Source organism: Thamnophis elegans, chromosome 8 (assembly GCF_009769535.1).
Source record: "Thamnophis elegans isolate rThaEle1 chromosome 8, rThaEle1.pri, whole genome shotgun sequence".
Taxonomy (NCBI): domain Eukaryota; kingdom Metazoa; phylum Chordata; class Lepidosauria; order Squamata; family Colubridae; genus Thamnophis; species Thamnophis elegans.
In genome coordinates this window covers 62,276,012-62,288,267 of record NC_045548.1, presented here as the reverse complement: position 1 = coordinate 62,288,267, position 12,256 = coordinate 62,276,012, and positions in this window count along the sequence as shown.

Below are 12,256 nucleotides of genomic sequence, written 5' to 3'. Positions count from 1 at the left end.
ATACTACATCAATGCCACATTATCTACCCAGAAATTGAATGCCGCTTTAAAAACTAATCTTTGATCACACATGGTCCCTATAAAGTGGCCATCTTGGTTTTTGCCTTACAGGGAGACTCTATTTGACATATGAGATGTTAAAATTTTCATTCATCAAAAATTATACTTCTCATTTTGGTGTTGAAAGCCACATTGTGTTTAGGAGCACAACCCATATCCATACTTTGGTCAGATCTGTGAGATTGTCCTTTAAACTTTGTATTTGGTGTGTGTGTGTGTGTGTGTGTGTGTGTGTGTGTGTGTGTGTGTGTGTGTTTGATGCAGACTTTAGAATCAGGATAGAGTTGGAAGGGACCTTGGAGGTCTTCTAGTCCAAACCCCTGCTCAAGCAGGAGACTCTATACCATTTCAGACAGGTGGCTGTCCAGTCTTTTCTTAAAATTCTCCAGTGATGAAGCACCTACAATCTCTGAAGACAAGCTTTTCCACCTGTTAATTGCCCTCACTGTTAGAAAGTTTCTCCTTAATTTCAGGTTACTACTCTCCTTGATAAGTTTCAATACATTATTTTTGTCTTGCTTTCTGGTGCTTTGGAAGATAAGTTGATCTTCTCTTCTTTATGGCGGCCACTCAAATACTAGAATGCTGCTATCGTGTCACCCCTTCTATTCTTAGACTAGTAACACCCAATTCCTGCAACTGTTATTTAAATGTTTTTGTCTCTAGGACCTTAATCATTTTGGTTGCAAGAAATGTATTTAATAGAAAATGAAATTTAAAAAAAATAATCTTAGTTGCTCTTCTTGCACTTTTTCTCTTTACAACATGATTTAAGTCTGCTTCTATCTACAACATGATTTTCCTCTGTTTCCCACCAAAACATGGTAGAATCAGTGGTTTTTAGAAACCTTGATCATAAGAATCTCTAATTTTTGGACAACAGACTACTCAACCTTATGCTCAACCTTTTACTAACATATTTGGTTAAATTGTAGATAAAATGTTAGCCTTTCATTATTTATAGAAGTTACTATTATTGTAATTTTAGAAAGACACTAAAGAGAGTTAAAGTTTTGTAATAAAGTTCAGCATTATTTCATCTAAGGCTGCATTGTAAATTGCATTGTGTTATGGTCTTTAAACAATATGCAATTCTTTATATGCAATAGATAGTAAATAGAACCTTTTTTTTAGTTGATCTTGTTGCCCTGAAGCAGTTTCTAAATTGAACATATAAAATAGGTTTTTTTTTTTAAATGGGGTGGTGGTGGATTGGATAAATGCAGTTCTTCACTTGAAACATGCTATGGTTCATTTGTTCTTATAAAATTAACCTTACTTGTTTATTGCCTTGATTTTGACAGAGTCTGAGAGACTTGAGAGACCGCCTCCTGCCAATTACCTCCTTGCGACCTATTAGATCACACAGATTAGGCCTCCTCCGAGTTCCATCCGCCAGTCAGTGTCGACTGGCAACTACGCGGAGGAGAGCCTTTTCAGTAGTAGCTCCGACCCTTTGGAACGATCTCCCCGTGGAGATTCGTACCCTCACCACCCTCCAGACCTTCCGCACAGCCCTCAAGATCTGGCTATCCCGTCAGGCCTGGGGTTAAAGATTATAATCCGTCCCCTCCCGAATGATGAATGAATGTTGCTTCTATTTTAATTTATATGTCATTGTGTGTACTCCCTTCCCTATACGTTGTAAGCCGCCCTGAGTCCCCTCAGGGAAAAGGGCGGCCTATAAATAAATTTATCTACATCTACATCTACATCTACATCTGGGCATCAAGAAAGCACGCAGTGCAAAATCAAATAAAATTGAGTGGGTTTGTGAAAGATGCCAGAAGGAGATAAGAGAACATTATACTGAAAAGGTAGAGGGTTTGCTGCTTGGACAGGGATTGGCCTACACAGTGGTTCCCAAACTTGGCAACTTTAAGACTTGTGGACGTCAACTCCCAGAATTCTCCAGCAGCTCTGGCTGGACAATTCTGGGAATTGAAGTCCACAAGTCTTAAAGTTGCCAAGTTGGGAACCACTGGCCGTACAAGACCTCCAAGGTCCCTTCCAACTCTGTTATTCTGTTATCCTGTTAGACAGCTGGTTCTCAACAATCCATTTGTTTAGCAACTGTTTGAATTTGCAATGGCACTGTAGAAAGTGACATATGACCATCCTCACAATTATGATTATTGCAGCATCCATTTTGATCCTGAGGATCAAAATTTGGGTGCTTGGCAACAGCATGTATTTAAGATCGTACAGCTCCTGTACAATTTGATTGCCATTTACAACCTTCCCAGCCAACGTCCAATGAGCAAAGTCAACGGGGGAAGCCCAATTCACTTAATGATTGTATGATTCATTTAACAACTGCAGTGATTTTGCTTGACAATGAAATTGGGGATCACTCACTTAACAAGTGTCATCCTTGGCACTAGAATTCTGGTTCCCATTGTAATAACAAGTTGTGGACCACCTGTGCCCAGATAAGATTGTTAATGATCAGAGCTATCAGACCAGAGACTTAGAATCTGGAAAGACCTGTAGAGGGCAGTATTTTTTTGTTTCACTTTGCTGCCACCTAGTAGTCATGCAGATTTTGCAGCCCAGTGTCAATGCTGAAGCTAGCCTGACCGAGGCCATCTTGGAGGCTTCAGAGCTGCCACTCTGAGGTGCTGAGGGATAGGGAGGGGAGAGTAGAGATAGCTGGGTTTTTGTAGCCAAAACAAAATAGTTTCCCTTGTGAAGCAAGGACATTCCCACAAGTGGCTGAAGAGAGGAGGAGTGAAGTTTCCAAGCAACCAGACAGCACCTTGATTGGACGATGCGACTAGTTGTTTGGGAAAGGGGGAAAAACTTTTACTTTTAATTAGGTGAAAACCGCGGGAACCTTTAGAGTCGTTTTTCACTAGCTTGTGCCAATGATATGATATATCCAATAAACATGTTCTTTGAGGAAATTGCTTGCTATGGGTGTATTACTTGGAACCCTGACATTAAACCAACTTGACGAGGCAAGCAGTTCTTCCTCATAGAAAACCCTGCCACCCAGATGTAGTGGTGCTATGTAGTGACTTACTCAGTGGTGGAAATTCAACTTTTTTTTTTTACTACCAGTTCTGTGTCTATTGCTTGGTGGCTGTGACAGGGGAAGGATATTGCAAAATCTTCATTCCCACCCCACTGTGGGGTCAGCCAGTGGTGGTATTTGCCAGTTCTCCAAACTACTCAAAATTTCTGCTACTGGTTCTCCAGAACCTGTCAGAACCTGCTTAATTTCACCCCTGGACTAACCCCAACAGAGAGGTAGGATTACAACATTGAAAAGCAATTTCAGTGTATCCAGGAAACCACTAGATTTTCCCAGACTGTGCTAGAATGTCCTTTGGGTCAAATTGCAATGCAAATCTTGGTAGGACAGAAGTTTGATTCTATCCTCTGCTTTAAGAAGAATTTCCCAGTGTGGTTGTTTATTTTTAATGTTGGCTTTCTGACCAGGGAAGGAAGTAATTTACTGCAAAATATCATGAATCAATGTTAAATTAATTTTTAAATTTTGAGCATGTGGAGAAAAAATGTAAGGAAAAAAGCAACTCCATGTGAAAGAGCGAGCCCACTGCAAGGCATAGACTGCCATCTCTGAAGGCCAATAATTCAAGCGCTTTCGTTTTTATTCCATTTTAAAACTCTTTTGGGAAGCATTTAGAGGTTTAGTCACAAAGCAGCTGCTGAGCCCTAAACTTCCTCAAGATGGGAAAGGGCTGATCCCAATAAATATGTAGCTTCTCAGCTCAGATTCTTCATATCTGACCTACTTTAGAAGAGATCTCTCAGCAGCACCTCAGAGTGATCAATTCCCCCCCTCCAAGCAGTTCAATCCATGAGATGTCTAATATTGTTTCAGATGACATAAAACCTTCCTTTCATGAGAGTATTTCCCAGGTGGTGTTCATAAAAACGTGCCAATGCCTCTTCTGGCAGAGTACAATTCAAAAGCTTCCATGCAGCTGAGTATCTCTTGGGAGAAACAATATCAAACCACAGCTACAAACATTTTCTTGTGTGATAAATCATTACTGTGATCTATCTGTCTAAATGTAACTGTCATTTGGTTATCATAGGTCTTTTTTTTTTTGATAATGAGGGTGGTGGTGCGAGAGACGCTAAAACCAGAGGTGGTATTCAGCTGGCTTGGGCCGGTTTACCCAAATCGGTAGTGGAAATCCACCCTCCCATTTGCCCACCTGCCCTGGATCTATGCCATTTTATTTAGGAACTTTTTGAAGCCAGCATATGTGCGGAAGGTGCACACACGAGCAAAGCACATGCGTGGTGGGTTCTGGATCCCGTTCCAACTGGTGCAGTTGGAACTGGCCCGGTGTTGTCCACATGGACATGCATGCAGCATCTTATCGCCTCCGAGATGCTCCACTGCTCAGTGGATCATCGCGCAGGTGCTGTATGGTGCTGTGCATATGTGCAGAAGCACCAAAGATTTGGTGGCAGGCATGCAGGCCATCCGGAGCACCGTACCATACCGGTATCTGCTGCTCCGGCAGGCTCTGGTACGCCAGTACTGGGGCATACCACCTGCAACCCACCACTGATGGAAAGCCACACACGTGAGCAAAGCACATGCGTGGAAGGCATGCATGCAAGCAAAGTGCATTCATGGAAGGCTGGGTGCATGGGGCAGAAGGCCCACCCAATTGGTAATGAAATGTGCAACCCACCACTGGCTAAAATACTCTTAGTACAGGGTGTCCAACGTTGGCATCTTTAAGACTTGTGGATTTCAACTCCCAGAATTGGAAAAAAAAGGGAGATGGACACTCCTGTCTAAGGAAACACAATATGTTCTTCCTACGTCCTCAAGCTTTTTCTTCAGTTTTCTTCCTTTAAGAAAAATAAAGATTCAAATCAAAATAGCAATTATTTCTAGGAATATAGGAATGGGGTGAGATAAGTGGTGTCCTTGTGAGTAACTATAAAGCTGTGGGGTTTTGTGTGTGTGTGATGTCATCTGCATGTATGAATTAAGTGGAGCTGGTAATGTGATGGCCAATTAAGTCATCTTGATGGGAGCATCAGAACCTTTAATGTTGATATCAAGTAGACATCAATATTTTTTTGTGATATCTTGATTGGCCCAATTGGTAATCGGGTTTCTTTTCTTTTCTTTTTCATGTTCAGAACAGATGAATTCTTTAAATATGTATAATTTGAATCCAGCCTCAGAGACATTTCTTGATTATTTTTTTTCAGTTTTAAAATTTAGCATGTATGAATTTTGGCTTTCAGAGGAAAACAGAAAAAATAAAAAAAATAAATAAAAAGCTAACCTCTTATGGCATTTGGAACAAAACAGAAATCTTCTCTGTCCTATTCAATTTCTCTTCTCCCTTAAATTCTGTTGACCCAAGGACTCTTGCTACTTCAAGCATCATCTAGAACAGGGGTGTAAAACTCCCAACCCGTGGCCTGGATGCATCACACACTGGCCACGTCCACGCCTGGTTTAGCGAAGGAGGGGAAAGTCGTGATACATCACATGACACCACCGTGATGATGCAAGTTTGACACCCCTGATCTTGATTTTCTCTTTTCTGCTGCTATAGCCAACAATACTCTATCCACCAAACACCATGTCTTCCCTCCATCTGCCATTCCTTAGGGGGGGGAAATCATTTCATAGTCCTGTATGGCATAACCTTTTCTCAGTTATTTCTTAACCCCATCTGAACTTACATACAACTTTCCATACAAGGTATGGCCAATATGTCAAGATAGTGTCAGGGTTTTGAGTAATTAATCCATAGCAAGCAGACTCCGAGGCAGGTAGATTCCTCAAAGAATACTTTTATTGGGAATTATCATATTGGCACATACCTGGTGAAAACTGACTCTGAAGTCTCCCACGGTTTTCACCTAATTAAAAGTAAAAGGTTTTCTACTTTATCAAAACAATCAGTCACATGGTCCCATCATGATGCAGGCTGGCAGCCAGGTCGTATCATTCCACCTTCCTTCGAGCAGGTGTGAGATGTCCTTGGTTCCCAAGAGAAAAAGATGCTGTTTTGGCTACAGACATTGCTCTATCTTAATTCCCCCTTCCCTATCCCTCAGCTCCAGGGTGGCCACACTGAAGCCATCAAAATGGCTTCAGTTAGCTCAGCTTCAGGGTTACAGATAGAGGTTGCTGTGATTCAAAGCTCTTCCTGTTGTTCCATTTCTGTTGCATCATAAAAGGCATTTTGATCTTTTTTTGACTTTACTATGGGCAGCCCTATTTTCTTAGCTTCTTTAATCTCCCCCCCCCCCATGTTTCTAGACCAGCAAGAGTAGCCACAGAACAAACAATATATCTTTATGTTAGCATAAACAAACAAAAATGTTAATTTGCTCCACCATTTCTTTTTATGCACGGAAGAAAAGAAACATCCTTGCAAGGCCATATCTCCAAGTTTTATTACTTTTTGACAGCCAATAAGCATTAAAAAACAACATATTAATAAGCCACATTGGGACTATGTACAGTTTTCTATCCTGGCTAAAAAAAGTTTACTTTAATTCACATCCATGCTTCTACACATGTATGTGAACAATGCATGTGATGCTCAATTCCTTTATCCATCCATCCATCCATCCATCTATTTGATGATGATGATGATGATGATGATGATGATGATGATGTTCATTCATCATGTTCGAAGAGGACTTTGACATCAAACAGATTGTGAGCTGTCCATGATGTGTCTGCAGACATGAAATGTTCTGCCACATGTTCATTGTTGCAGCATTTGCGGCTCTATCTTTCTTTCTTTCTTTCTTTCTTTCTTTCTTTCTATCTATCATCTATCTATCTATCTATCTATCTATCTATCTATCTATCTATCTATCATCTATCACCTATCAATCAATCAATCAATCAATAAATCTATCTATCTATGCATCCATCCATCTATCTATATATCTAGCTATCTTTCTATCATCTATCAATCATCTATCTATCTATCTATCTATCTATCTATCTATCATCTATCTATCTATCTATCTATCTATCTATCTATCTATCATCTATCTATCATCTATTATGTATGTATCTATCTGTTTGTCTGTCTATCTATCATCTATCTATCATCTGTCTGTCTGTCTATTTATCTATCTATCTATCTATCATCATCATCATCATCATCATCATCATCATCTAACTATCTAGCTATCTATCATAGGACTCTGGTGGCTCACATGGTTAGGACATTGGGTTGGAGGTTAGCAAGTCCAGGTTTGAGACCTGAATGGTAGCGTGGAATGAAGGTTGAGCCTTGTGCTCCAGCTCCTGCGAGGGACATTAAATAAACTCCCAACTGGGCAATCATGATGTCACGGCTAATGCTTTCAACCCGAAAGTGCCTCAGTGCTAAATTAAAATCTATCATCTCTTTTCTCTCCCTCTCCCTCCCTCCCTCCCTCCCTCCCTCCCTCCCTCCCTTTCTTCCTCCCTCTCTTTTTCTAGGCTTACATAACCATCCCTAATTAACTGAATGATATTTCTAGCATAACCAATACAAAATACATAAATATGCATACAAAGCATAATATTTTTCAGAACTCTAGAGTCAGTATTACAGGGAAGAGAGAAAAGGAAATGCTTAATTTTAATCCAATTGGATGTTTTCACTTGGATCAATATGATTATAATCAATATGATTGCATACTTAAGCTTGTGTTCTTTAATATTTTGGAACTTATACTCATCCCATCCTTCATTGTGAAATATCAGTAGCTGAATATTGAATATACAGAAAGAAGTTTTATGCGAAAAAATAGGCATTTGGTTTATTTCAACTTAATAGAATTGAAGGAAGCTGCCTGCACCCAAACGGTTTAAAAAAGCAGAACGGCTGAAAACCTAGCAAGTTGTTTGCTTTTGCACAGACTATCTTTTGATTAGCTGAAATTATTTAAGAGGAATCTTGGGAATGATCCTGCTCAACTATTAAAGTGATGCCATGTTTCCAACGATAAGGAGTTTTACAGCTGAAGGATCGCCTTTTTAAAAGCCTTATCTTCCTTGCAGTGACACTAGATGGCGCAGTAGAGCAACTTTACGGCTTTTTGGGCGCAGTGAAGCTAAGCTGTTGATAATTATTTCAAAAGTGCCGTGTTTGGTTCAAGTACCGTCACAAAATCTAACAAATTAATTCTGGCACCAGATTATGAGGACCAGAACTCTCAAATCAAACGGGGAAAAATATTATCATCTGTTTGCAGACAAAAGACAAGAAAAGGATTCAGAGGGAAGAAGCAGACTTTTCGATATGGTTATTAATCAGAAAAGCAAATCTAAACATCTAAGCAGGTAAGAGAGTTGTCCCACTGTGCACACATATCATCCACGCCCAAAGAATTAAACTGAGGCAGAAATGATCAATTTCTGACCTGTGATGAGTTAGTTAACCAAGACTGTAGCTTCCTATTAAGCCTCTTCCTGGCAAAAGCTCCTGTATTTCTTCCTTAATTCTCTCCCTTCCTTTCCCTCTTTAATCATGCCTGTATCCAGTTGCAGTGAGTTCCACAGGATTGCACTCGCTGTGCCTGGAAGGGAAGATTTGCAGCTGGAGCTGCACCAAAAGGGAAGCCAGCAAAAGCAATCCACCAATGGAACAGAAGTTGCCTTCAGAAGTTGTGGGAGCTTCATCACTGGAAGCTTTCAAGAAGAGGTTAGATTCCCATCTGTCAGAAATGGTGTAGTCTCCTACTTGGGGGGAGGGGGAGGGTTGGACTTGATGACCTACAAGGTCCCTTCCAACTCTGTTAATCTGAATCTGAATCCAAGCCTGGATAGCTCCTTCTTTCGGTGAACCGTGGGTAATCTTCAACTTGCCACAGCTGAGGACAAAATTTCTGTTGCTAACTAAGACAATTGTTAAGTGAGATTTGCTCCATTTTACAGCCACAGTTGTTAAGTGAGTCACGGCAGTTGTTAAGTGAGTCATACCTTTGTTAAGTGAATCTGGGTTCCCCGTTAATTTTGTTTGTCAGAAGGACACAAAAGGGGATCGCATGCAACCCAATACATTGCAACCACCATAAACACATACCAGTTGCTAAGCGTCTGAATTTTTATCATATGTTCATGGGGATGTGCCAATGGTCGTAAGTGTGAAGAAGGGCCTCAGTCACATTTTTAAGTGCTGTTGTAACTTTGAATGGCCACTAAAAAATGCTGTAAATCAACAGTAACCTGTAGTTACTGCCAATTTTTATTGAAAGGCTCACTTCTCTAATTCATTGTTTTACATCTATACCCCCTTTAAAATTTTGCTATTGTAGCATGGCAAATTTTATATCTGCTCATAGAAATGTATTTGCATCAATTTTGTGTTCCCAGTTTCATTTGTGCTCCTTGGTAGTCTCTTATTTAAGTGTCATTTTCAGAACTCTTTTTTAAAAAAAAGCATAAATATCGTATAGTATAGTTTTCCGTATAACACTGAAATGAAAAGTTAGGAAGACTGTTAAGAGTTGGTTGTTTCAGGAAGCTTTGGGAGGTAAAATGGATTTGCTGTTATGAAATTTCTGATTGTTTGTAAGGACACCATTTTCTTGGCACAATAGCAGTAATGATTATCAAGAACTATTGTTACAGACTTTTTTGAACCTTTGTGACAAAGGTGAAATATATACAATGATGAGAGCAATGAATTGCAAGTAATGTAATTTATAAGCCCGAGCAGTGAATAAAATATAGAATGTGTTGTTTATCAACCATTCATAGATTGTACATTGTTGAGTAGGTGTCTAAATGTTCACAGAGAGCATATAACAAAATGACAAAAAATACACATATATTCTGTCCAAGATGTGGTAAGGAGAAATGAAACAGCCTGATATTTCATGAACTCACTAGACTTGTATATAAGAGCACAGAAGGATTTTAGAAAACTGCAGATGTAAGAGGATAATAATTAACACTGTCCATCTATTTCCACCTTGGTCACTGATAATGATATCATTAGAGTAGGTAATTTAAAAACTGGCCATCAACTTCATCTGTTTATCCAATAATTACTATATGACAGAAATGTTGATAGTCTATTCAGTGCCTCCAGGGTGTTTTTTTTTAAAGTTCATTAACTGACAATTTTAACTGCAAGCAGAGTTTGTTATTCATATTTTTATTTTAAGGGAGCTTCAATGAAGCAAAATAAGAGCAAATGAAATGTTGAGCAAGAATGACTACTAAGGCACTTCAAAATACAGCCAGGCCTACCATTGATCAGAACAAGACAGCTATAAGCAACTGCTTGTTGCAAGAAGAACCAGCTGTAGCCTTCTGGTTCTTCTCTGTTATCTTTTGAGCAATTTGTCTTGTTTCCCCTACCTATTCTAACCTGCTGGCCTTAATGTCTGTCAACAGCACTTATATGAAATGCAACTACCAATCCAGATGGGATAAATTCTCGGCTAGTCAAAATGCCTTGGGTCAATCTTGACTCAAAATCTTGCAAAAAATGTTACTTTGTTTTAGCAAAGACTTAGCAAATGCAAAAGTTAATTGAAGGCAAACTACTTGCAATTAGAACTGGCATTTTAATTGCACCAAAGCTGGAAAAGCTGGTCCTATTATTGCGCTTTACAGAAGAAAGGTGGATTAAATGAGAGTATTTAGGTTCTTTTAACTATTCTAAGTTTTTTTTTTCCTTTTTTAAGCTGGGATAGCTGAGGCTTTCCTAGTAACTAAATTAGAAGATGAGCAAGTGACTGTGTGATCAACCACAATATCAACAACAACAACAACAGACTTTATTGATATCGCTGTGCCAGGATATGCTAGAGTCGAAGAAAAAGAACTGGAAAAAATCACAAAATATCGCAACCTGACCATCGAAATTACATGATTATGGATGTAACAGTGATAACCATTGTCATCAGGGCACTTGGCACCACGTCCAAGAATTTTACAAAACACATCAAGAAATTGCAGCTTCCTGCAATAATACCAGCGGAACTGCAAAAAAACTGTGCTAATTGGAACATCATATATTTTAAGAAGATACTTGGTTGATACCTAGGACGCTGGCAGCAACCTATATCAACCATGAGCACCAGCCAATGGTATTTGTGACACATTTTTAAATGTTCATTTGACTGAGTTTCATGTTTAATGAATAAAAGAAATAATAATCATAATAGCCTTTATTGTCATTGTACATAATGTATACAATTAAATTGGTTTAGCCTCTACTGGTGCAACAGAAAATACAAGACATCATGAATAGAATAGAGAATAATCCTCATACAAGTAATGGGGGGGGGAAACTAGTCATATGTTTCCATATGATCGTGGAGTGATTGTGATTGTGTTTAGGAGTCTGACAGCCCATGGGTAGAACCTGCTTTTAAACCTGTTTGTGCGGCTGACTATACTTCAATGTCTTCTGCCCGATGGTAAAAGTGAAAAGAGATACTGACCAGGGTGTGAATCATCCCTAATTATCTTCCTTACTCTGCTGAAACAGTGAGACCTGGAAATGTCATCCAGTGGTGTTAGAGGACAACCAATGGTTTCTTGTGTCAAATTAATCACTCTTTGTAGTGCCTTCCTGTCTATGGCTGTTAAACCAGCATACCATACTGTTATATGTGAGGAAAGAGGTCATATGTGAAAGAGGTCATCAGCCGTTGTTCCACCTGATTTTTCCTCAGGACTCATAGGAAATGAAGTCTCTGTTGAGCCTTACTAACCACCAGGGACATGTTGTTTTTCCAGGTGAGATCTTGACTAATGAGCATTCCCAAGAACTTTAAAAAGGGAACCCTCTCCATACAGCTCCCCTTGATATATAGTGGGGTGGGTTCCTCTTTGTGCTTCTGGAAATCCAGCACTATCTTCTTTGTCTTGCTAGTATTTAGATGTAGGTTGTTTTTTGAACACCATGTGGATACCTTCTGGACTTCTTCTCTGCTAGGAAGAACATTTGAACATTTACAGTAATGTTCAAGTATTAGTTACTTTTAGAGGCCCATATAATTCTTATCATAGAAATAGTAGGATGCAAATAATTCCAGTGAAGAACGTGGAACAATCATTTACAGGTTACAAACTATTTATTAGGACTATCCAGACTTTGAAATGATTAGAATGAAGTGCTTTAGACGTAGATAGAGCACAGCATATTTCAGCTATTCATTAAGGGAGACTGGTCTTTTTCATATATACAGTATGTTTGAAATCTCAGATGCT